At 52.1% G+C, this 10,312-nt stretch overlaps 1 pseudogene; it reads right to left on the bottom strand.

Annotated features, from left to right (window-relative positions):
- LOC103607199 overlaps nucleotides 1-10,312 on the bottom strand; it is a 41,913-nt pseudogene that overhangs the window by 3,710 nt on the left and 27,891 nt on the right.

The following is a 10,312-nucleotide window of genomic DNA, read 5'->3' on the forward strand; positions in this document are numbered from 1 at the left end:
CAAGTGGGTGTCAGAACACACTGGAATATGGTCACAGATTAACAGGTGAACAGTGCCAGAGGCCAGAGCACCCCAGCCTGTGCCAGGTCAGGAGCGGGTCTATGTGGCTGAGAGGCGGAGGGGCAAGAAGTGAGCCCTCCATCGGTGCTAGGGGATAGCTCACGGGACCAAAGTGGGGCTTTAGAGTCAGGCTGCCTGGGTTCAAATCCTGGCTGTGCCCAAGTCACCTAACTTCTCTCCCCCAGTTCTGTCATCTGTAGAAGAGGTACAATAGTGGTGCCCACACCCTAGGCCTGACTGTCCAGATGTAACGCACTCACTAGGACAAGAAGCCGTGGTTGAAGATTCATGGGGCCTAACCCCCGAGTCAGAATGAACACCTGAGTGGGTCAGAGGTGGGGGGAAAAGAGGTGAAACAATCCAGAGGTAAGGGGAGATTTTGTGGCAGCTCACCGTGTTTCTAACCACCTGCCCCAGTTTGGGAGGCAGAATACCTGCTCCAGCTCCATGGGCCTGCTCCCTGGGGCCCATCCCAGCCAACGGGAAGCAGGAGAGAGAGGAAGGGCAAGACAGCTGGGCGCTGTGGAGGTGGGAGGCACCTGGCCCACCGAGCAGACTTGGCCATGTATCAGCCCTATGGANCACCTAACTTCTCTCCCCCAGTTCTGTCATCTGTAAAAGAGGAACAATAGTGGTGCCCACAACCTAGGCCTGACTGTCCAGATGTAACATATTCACTAGGACAAGAAGCCGTGGTTGAAGATTCATGGGGACTAACCCCCGAGTCAGAATGAACACCTGAGTGGGTCAGAGGTGGGGGGAAAAGAGGTGAAACAATCCAGAGGTAAGGGGAGATTTTGTGGCAGCTCACCCTGTTTCTAACCACCTGCCCCAGTTTGGGAGGCAGAATACCTGCTCCAGCTCCATGGGCCTGCTCCCTGGGGCCCATCCCAGCCAACAGGAAGCAGGACAGAGAGGAGGGGCAAGACAGCTGGGCACTGTGGAGGTGGGAGGCACCTGGCCCACCGAGCAGACTTGGCCATGTATCAGCCCTATGGAGCTTACTAACCAGGAAAACTCCTGACAGCGGCTCCCAAGAAGGAGATTCTATCAGTTCGGGGAGGGTCCAGGAAGCTGCCATGTTAACAAGCAGTCCAAGTGATGAGTGAGTGGTCCTGGCCAGACTCCAGGAAATGGTCTAAGGGGACAGCGTGGATTCTACTGTACCACCTACGACCCATGCAACCCTGGCAAGTCCCTTGCGCCCTCTGAGCCTCAGCTTTACCATGTGAAAAACGGAAATGGTATCCGTGACCTCAGAGGGAGTCAGAGGATCAGAGCAGGTAATGAACCTGAACAGGCTTTGGACAGGCCAAAGCACCGTCCACATGCTGGCCACGTTCTCGTTTTCCCCAGGTACACAGTGGGCGCTCTATAAATTAACTACTTCATTCAGCATTTCTGAGTTCCTATTCATCCAAGGATAAAGGAGACCTGGTTCCTGCCCTCAAAGAACTCACAGTGGGAGAAGCAAATTATAAGTGACAAAACAGCATGACGGGTGCTGTAACCACATTTTGCCTGAGCATGAGGAGGATGCAGGGAGGGGAGGCTGAGTCACCCCAGGAACTCGGGGAGGCTTCACAGTAAATGTTGATCGAATGGCTGTTTGTGGGCCATTGGCATAACCTCTGCATGGTGCACTGCAGGGAGAGAGGCTGGGGCAGGCCTCGCCTGCCGGAGAGGAAGAGAAGGGACTGGGAGGGGGCAGGCGGAGAGGAAAGGAGTCAGGAGCCCTGGGTTGCTGATGCTGTGTGATGTTAAGTCCTTTAACCTCTCTGGGACTCACCTTCCTCATCTGGCAAATGGGTAGAAACTATTAGCTATCTGACTCACAAATTCCTGTGTGAATAAAAAGTAGACAAAATATGTAGTCATATTTTGTGAAATGCTAGAAACAGATCTACTAAATCTATAGTGCTACTTCGTAGATGACGATAAAGTAGGGGAAGGAAAGGGATGTGTGGCAGTGCGCTGGCACTGCCCATACGCGGTCATATCTAAGTCTGCTCTCAGGTCAGTATTAGTGAGTGTGACTGCCTTTTATGGAGAAGGAAGCTGAGGCTCAGAGAGGTTAAGAAACGTGCCCAAGGTCACACAGCTTATAACTGGCAGATACAGGGTTGGAGTCCAGTTGTTTGCAGCTCCAAGGTTTCAGACACCTGGAGGAGAAGCTTGGGGGAGAGTGGGCCTTGGAGACAGAGGGTGGGGGTGATCCCCCTACCAAGAGAAGCTGGTTCCTGGCTTTTGGGGGCGCACCACACATCTCAAGGCATGCTGGCAGAGCCCCAGCCTGGGCAGACCAGAGCAGGACAAGTGAGCAACGGGAGGTCCCCACAATGGGTCCAAAGGGACCTTCTGTGAAAAGATAAACCCTTCCTAGGGCGGATGGGTCAGGGGCACTTACTGGCTGACTGCTTAAATCCCTTAGCAGAGTGGACGATGACATGCAGGAAGCCATACAGCCCCGGAGACTCGTCGTCTACAAGAAAGAAAAGCCCCCAGGGTAGGGGGTGGAGAGAGGCTCACCCCTTCCTCCACCCCAGGCTGGAGGACAGCCTGAGCCATGGCTGACAGCACCACCTGGTGGCCGGCTGGAAAAGTCTCCAAAGCCCACTGCTTCCTCCGATGTGAGCTGCTCTGGGGAGTGCTGGGGGCCCTTCTCCCCCCACTCAGCCCGGGAGGCCGGCCCACAGCTACCGTCCTGGGCCAGGGATTTCGTACCATTCCCCAGCGACACTGTTCCTCCCATGGCTGTCTTTGAAAGTGAAAACTGACCAATAAGATTGAGTGTGATTGCCTTTTATGGAGAAGGAAGCTGAGGCTCAGAGAGGTTAAGAAACGTGCCCAAGGTCACACAACTTATAACTGGCAGATACAGGGTTGGAGTCCAGTTGTTTGCATCTCCAAGGTTTCAGACACCTGGAGGAGAAGCTTGGGGGAGAGTGGACCTTGGAGACAGAGGGTGGGGGTGATCCCCCTGCCAAGAGAAGCTGGTTCCTGGCTTTTGGGGGCGCACCACACATCTCAAGGCATGCTGGCAGAGCCCCAGCCTGGGCAGACCAGAGCAGGACAAGTGAGCAATGGGAGGTCCCCACAATGGGTCCACAGGGACCTTCTGTGAAAAGATAAACCCTTCCTAGGGCGGATGGGTCAGGGGCACTTACTGGCTGACTGCTTAAATCTCTTAGCAGAGTGGACGATGACATGCAGGAAGCCATACAGCCCCGGAGACTCGTCGTCTGCAAGAAAGAAAAGCCCCCAGGGTAGGGGATGGAGAGAGGCTGGCCCCTTCCTCCACCCCAGACTGGAGGACAGCCCGAGACGTGGCTGACAGCACCACCTGGTGGCCGGCTGGAAAAGTCTCCAAAGCCCACTGCTTCCTCCAATGTGAGCTGCTCCAGGGAGTGCTGGGGGCCCTTCTCCCCCCACTCAGCCCGGGAGGCCGGCCCACAACTACCGTCNCATGGCTGACAGCACCACCTGGTGGCCGGCTGGAAAAGTCTCCAAAGCCCACTGCTTCCTCGGATGTGAGCTGCTCTGGGGAGTGCTGGGGGCCCTTCTCCCCCCACTCAGCCCGGGAGGCCGGCCCACAACTACCGTCCTGGGCCAGGGATTTCGTACCATTCCCCAGTGACACTGTTCCTCCCTCTGAATGCTACCTATCCCGTGGCTGCCCACTTCAGTTTAGTTTTTGAAAGTGAAAACTGACCGATAAGATAAGTCACTTTTTCTGGCAGCTGTCTGGTAAGGGGATCCAAATCCTGGACCTCGGTGCGATCAGTCCTGTACTCTAACCAGCCACCCCCTGAAACGTCACTTTGTGCTACTAGAAAAGAGAAAGCCCAGCTCGGCCCCCTGCATAGGACACAGGCTATACCCCTTCCCAGCACCATGGGCAGCTAGAATCCACCCACTCTGGGCCAGTTACCAGCCAGGATCACAGCTCCCACTGCTCAAAAACTTCCCGTAGTTTCCTCAGTTTACAGCGTAAACTCCAAACTCCCTTGCTTGGCATTCAAGGCCCTCCAAGATCTGGTCCCTGGAAACTTCCCACCTTATTTCTCAAGTACTGCTCTAATCCATCTACCTTATTCTTTCCCCCACCCCGCTGCCCCATGCTTCAGTCTTTTGCTTCCATTACTGGACTGCCTCGTGAACATATAAACAACATGATCCCGGTGCACCTGGGTGCCAGATTCTTCTCTCAAGCCACAAGGGGGCCTGAGGAGGAGCTGGGGCCCATCTGGGGACTCAATAGAGAGTAACCCCTATTCAAGCTTTCTGTGTACCTGGCAACTGANTCACTTTTTCTGGCAGCTGTCTGGTAAGGGGATCCAAATCCTGGACCTCGGTGCGATCAGTACTGTACTCTAATCAACCACCCCCTGAAATGTCACTTTGTGCTACTAGAAGAGAGAAAGCCCAGCTCGGCCCCCTGCATAGGACACAGGGTATACCCCTTCCCAGCACCATGGGCGGCTAGAATCCACCCACTCTGGGCCAGTTACCAGCCAGGATCACAGCTCCCACTGCTCAAAAACTTCCCGTAGTTTCCTCAATTTACAGCGTAAACTACAAACTCCCTTGCTTGGCATTCAAGGCCCTCCAAGATCTGGTCCCTGGAAACTTCCCACCTTATTTCTCATGTACTGCTCTAATCCATCTACCTTATTCTTTCCCCCACCCCGCTGCCCCATGCTTCAGTCTTTTGTTTCATTACTGAACTGCCTCGTGAACATATAAACAACATGATCCCGGTGCACCTGGGTGCCAGATTCTTCTCTCAAGCCACAAGGGGGGCTGAGGAGGAGCTGGGGGCCATCTGGGGACTCAATAGAGAGTAACCCCTATTCAAGCTTTCTGTGTACCTGGCAACTGAATAGTCTCAGCCCAGTTGAGCAGAGATTAGCCATTTGCAGCCACGTGTCTGTCTGGGTCCTTACGAAAGGCCCCAGCAATGCTCTGGGGGCTGGGACCTGCTGGTTGGGCAGCCTCGGGTTCCAGATCTTACCGTCTTTATTGCTGGTGACAGGAATGTTGTGTCCAGTCCTAAGCTTGAAGCAGGATCCTGTGAGCACCCGGAGCTCTTCTGAGCTCAGGACAAAGGCCTGGAGATCTGAAAGAGAAGCCAAGAGAGGAGGGAGCATCAGCACTGGTCCACTAAGACCTGCTGCTCTTCCTTGGGGGCTGCTGCAGGAAGACAGCTTAGTTCTAGGGGCAGAGCTGGTCCTTGGAAGGGAGGGAAAGACATGTAGACACATGGGGACTATTGTGGGTGCTGACAGAGGGGTAAAAATAGAAGAATCTAATTGAATAGGTTCGTGTATGTTTGTGAGAGAGAGTGAGAGAAAGAGCAAAAGAACCCTGGGCTCTGGGTCCAGTCCTATCACTAATTCATCATACGCCCTAAGCAAATCACTTAAATTCTTTGGATCCCAATTAATCAGTAACATGACTGAAGCGCCAACTCCTTTGCATGTTCCAGGGTGACTATAAGGGCCAAAGAAAAGACACCAAACAATAAATGCTTGGAAATACAAAAGGCCCATTATTGCCGTGGACACCATCCGGGCAACACAGAGTGAGGCAGGACTTTACCCTTTTTCTGTAGTTTCTGAATTGCTTCTCTCCACTCTGACCTCTCATAGTCCGAGGACAATAGGAACAGGTAGCCCTGAAGAGAGGAGATGAGAATTCAGTGGGGCGACCACAGCTGGGCCAAGCATATTCCTGGCTTCTGGAGCCCCCAATAAAGCTCCTCCTTATCCAGGCATCCCTGAGCTTGGAGGAGGCAGCTGGGAATGGGGGGCCTCTTTCCTGGGAATCCAAGTGACAGGAGTGGCAGTGTCAGGGATGGCCAGCAGAACGCACTGGTTCCACACCAGTGGGGAGAGGGAGTCCAGGGCTGGAGCCACGGCAGCCTCCTTGGGAAGTGGGGGCCTGAGTCCTGGATTCCCACAGGTGAGGGCCAGGAGTCACAGAGAGTAGACAGTCCTGGACTGAGNGGAGCTCTACTGAGCTCAGGACAAAGGCCTGGAGATCTGAAAGAGAAGCCAAGAGAGGAGGGAGCATCAGCACTGGTCCACTAGGACCTGCTGCTCTTCCTTGGGGGCTGCTGCAGGAAGACAGCTTAGTTCTAGGGGCAGAGCTGGTCCTTGGAAGGGAGGAAAGACATGTAGACACATGGAGACTATTGTGGGTGCTGACAGAGGGGTAAAAATAGAAGAATCTAATTGAATAGGTTCATGTATGTTTGTGAGAGAGAGTGAGAGAAAGAGCAAAAGAATCCTGGGCTCTGGGTCCAGTCCTACCACTAATTCATCATACGCCCTAAGCAAATCACTTAAATTCTTTGGATCCCAATTAATCAGTAACATGACTGAAGCGCCAACTCCTTTGCATGTTCCAGGGTGACTATAAGGGCCAAAGAAAAGACACCAAGCAATAAATGCTTGGAAATACAAAAGGCCCATTATTGCCGTGGACACCATCCAGGCAACACAGAGTGAGGCAGGACTTTACCCTTTTTCTGTAGTTTCTGAATTGCTTCTCTCCACTCTGACCTCTCATAGTCCGAGGACAATAGGAACAGGTAGCCCTGAAGAGAGGAGATGAGAATTCAGTGGGGCGACCACAGCTGGGCCAAGCATATTCCTGGCTTCTGGAGCCCCCAATAAAGCTCCTCCTTATCCAGGCATCCCTGAGCTTGGAGGAGGCAGCTGGGAATGGGGGGCCTCTTTCCTGGGAATCCAAGTGACAGGAGTGGCAGTGTCAGGGATGGCCAGCAGAACGCACTGGTTCCACACCAGTGGGGAGAGGGAGTCCAGGGCTGGAGCCACGGCAGCCTCCTTGGGAAGTGGGGGCCTGAGTCCTGGATTCCCACAGGTGAGGGCCAGGAGTCACAGAGAGTAGACAGTCCTGGACTGAGGTAGGGGCTGTCTTTATCCCACCCCATCCTTCCTGACCTTTCCATTCCGACTGTGGATCTGAAAATGGCATAGTGGGAGAATCGAGCAGCAGCAAGAACTCATTCTCAAACATCTTTTTCGGCGCTCGATGGCCCGGCTCTGTCCTCTGTTGGCTTTCTGCAGGAGGAGGGGGCACAGCTGGTTTCTCTCACACTCGCACTCCACTTCACATTCAGCAGCTCTAAGCACAACACACCCGTCATGTTTTTTATTTTCTGTATTTTATGATGTTTTAACTTCTTGGTGGGGGCCTGGCTGGGTGAGGAGAAACTGCTCCTCCCAGGGCTAGCTGATTGCTAAGATTGTAAATGACGCCCCTGCGAGCACACCTTTCCCCAGCTACCTCCTTTGTCTAACTCTCCTCCACCAAGCCAGTATTTCCTCTGCTTCAAATCACTCAGGGACCAGGACTCAGGGCGAGGGGCCAGATAACTAGAGACCACCCCTGCAGCCCAGAGCCCGCTGACATTCAAACCAGCCAGTCCTAAGCTGTTCCCCCTGCCCTGCCTTGCTTCTCCAATGGGAAACACGGCACAGCTGTGGCCTGTGCTCCCCCCGCCCCCTCCTGCCTCCTGTCCAAACCTGGTGCTCCACGTGCGGCCCTGTGCGGTGTGGTGTGCCCCCTTCTCCTGGAAACGGCAGTAATAAAAATTTTTCAGGGGCATTAGCCTCACTGTATTGTCACTGTGTCACCTCTATAAATTAAATCCTGGGTACAATAGAGATATTCTGCTTTAAAAGCCTGAGACATCTTTTGGCATTAAGCCCCTGTTGCTGGCTTGTCACCAGGGCCTCCCAGGGCTGGGGTCCAGCCTCTGTGCTTGACCAGAAATCCCACCATGACCCCCTCCGCCTCGGTGTGTTCTCTTAAGCCATTCCCTCTCCGCTGGCACACTCTTCTCCAGTTTTCTAAGTTTATATCTACTTTGTAAAGGAACCCCTCTCTTTTATTAATCGCTATTATGCTTCACGTCTCAGTTCCAATGTTATCCTCAGCTACTCAGTTAGAATTAATCTTTGTAGCATTTTTTTTTTAACTCACTAAGTGACTGGCAAAAATGTAACAACTGCTCAGAGCCAATGCTGTGACCATGTAAGGAAACACTCACACATTGCTGGGGGGACATAACTGAATACAACTTTTTCAAAGGTAAGTCTGGCAAGTAAATGCACACGCCCTTTGCCCCAGCCATCCCACTTGTAGGGAAGCTACTACAGACATAAGAGTGCAGTGATGTTCACTGTACACTTGCCTGCTAAGAGTAAAGAATCGGAAACTATCTAAATATCCTAACACATCGTTGTGCAGTCAAGTAACAGAATATTGTGCAGCTATTGAAAAGAATCTGATAGATCCAGAGTTCTAAGGTGTACCTTAAGGGAAAAGCTTAAGTTGCAAAATAGCACATGTAGTCTAGTCTCATTTTTAGAAAAATGTCTGTGTGTGTGTGTGTGTGTGTGTGTACACACACACACCAGTATAAACATAGAAAGTACAAGAATATACCTTAAACTGTTAACAATGGGAGGTGGGTAATGGCCAGTTTTACTTTATACACTTCAGTACTGAGGGCATTTCTAGTTATAACAAACCAATATTACACTGGTGAATAGAAAAAAATAAATAAAGTTTTAAAAATTATTAGCTGTCTGGCACACCCCTTGCAGCCAGCAGAGCTCAGGGGGGCACTGACCTGACTGAGCAGAAGGCCACATCTGCACACCTGGGGCACACAGCCTGCGGGCTCCCAGGACTGGGTGGAAACATGCACGCAGGATGCCCCTGGGGGGGTGTGAGGGGCAGCACCAGGTGGGGAAACAGTCTCAACTGAAGCAGGCTGGAGCCCTGCCATCCAGGAAGACACCATGCTGGGCAGGGAGCTCCTCTGGGCAGATGCACCCCTATCAGACCCTCAGTCCTAGGACATCCCCCTGCACCAACCACCCCCGAGGTTATAACTGGGGTCTTCCTCTCCCCTGTTCAAAGAGAGATGTCCAAGTTGAAAGGATCCTTAGAGGACATCTGGTCACATATTCCTCAATAATTTCTCACTAAGCTCCTATTTCTTATGTGCTAATGCTAACAGAAAAGAGCCCATTCACTGAAGTTCAAATTCTAGTGGGGAAGAGAAAAGGTTGGCCATGCATTACAACTCAGTACCACAAAAGCAAAGTCAGAGGTGCACATGGGGAACTGGGGGCAGGGCACCCAACCCAGACTGTGGAGCCTTAAAGAAGGCTTCCCAGGGGAGGGAGGCCTAAGCCAAGCTTGGGCGGGTGAGGACGAGACCAGGCCGACCCAACCACTCTGCGCCCTTCCTTCCACTCACTGGGGACACTCCTCCCGCGAGGCTTTCCTGCAGCCACTGCTTTCGAATGTGTAAGTTCAAGGCTAGACATTTTCCTCCAGCAGCGCTTTGGCTGCATCCCTTGGGTTTCATAGTACCCTCATTTTCATGCCCTTCTAAATAGTCTGCAGTTTCTATTGTGACTTCCTCTTTAACTTGAAAGTTTTGACTTTCCAGCCGTGTAATTAACTAATATTCTAGTTGTGGGTTTTTAATTTTACTGCACTGTGGTCTGTGAACGTGACTGTATGTTATCAATTTTCTGAAAAAAATTTGAGATTTTCTTTGTGGCCTAATATAGGACAAATGAGTGCTCTGTGTGTGTGTGCAAGAATCTTAGTCCTCCGTCAGGGAACAAGCTTCTGTGCACTTTTAGATCAAGTGTGTTAACTGTGGTATTCAGGTCCCCTCTCTCCTTATGTATTTGCCAACTTGATCTGTCAGTTTCTGAGAGGCCTCCCAGGTCCTTTTTCTTGCACATGTCCCACTTTTTCCTAAGAAAGCCCTCTTTTTCTTCTTCTCTTGCTTCCCTCTTCTACAACGTTCAACATACACTGTTCTCCAGGAAACTTTCCATAATTAACCCCATTTAAATCTGAGCACCCTTGCATCCTGCCTCCCTTATCAAACTCTCAAACCTTACAACTTTCTCTCCCTCCACCTTCCCCTCTGTAGCCAGTTTGAAAGGACACAGTAAGAATGATCCCACACTCTACTAGATGCCAGGCTGTACTTACCTCCTTCTGGATTTCACTCTTGAGGGCAGAGATCTTTGTTTTCATGTCCTCTGTCTCATGGTCTAGGATGGGGTGCACCTGGGGGCTGGCCTCAGACTCCTCGGGGGATGGAAAAACTAAGTCTACCAGGGGGACGTACCACTTACAGTCATACTGCTGGTGCTTCCTGCAAACAAGCCAGAAGGAGAGAAGAGCC

Source organism: Galeopterus variegatus, unplaced genomic scaffold (genome assembly GCF_000696425.1).
Source record: "Galeopterus variegatus unplaced genomic scaffold, G_variegatus-3.0.2 Scaffold7228, whole genome shotgun sequence".
Lineage (NCBI taxonomy): Eukaryota > Metazoa > Chordata > Mammalia > Dermoptera > Cynocephalidae > Galeopterus > Galeopterus variegatus.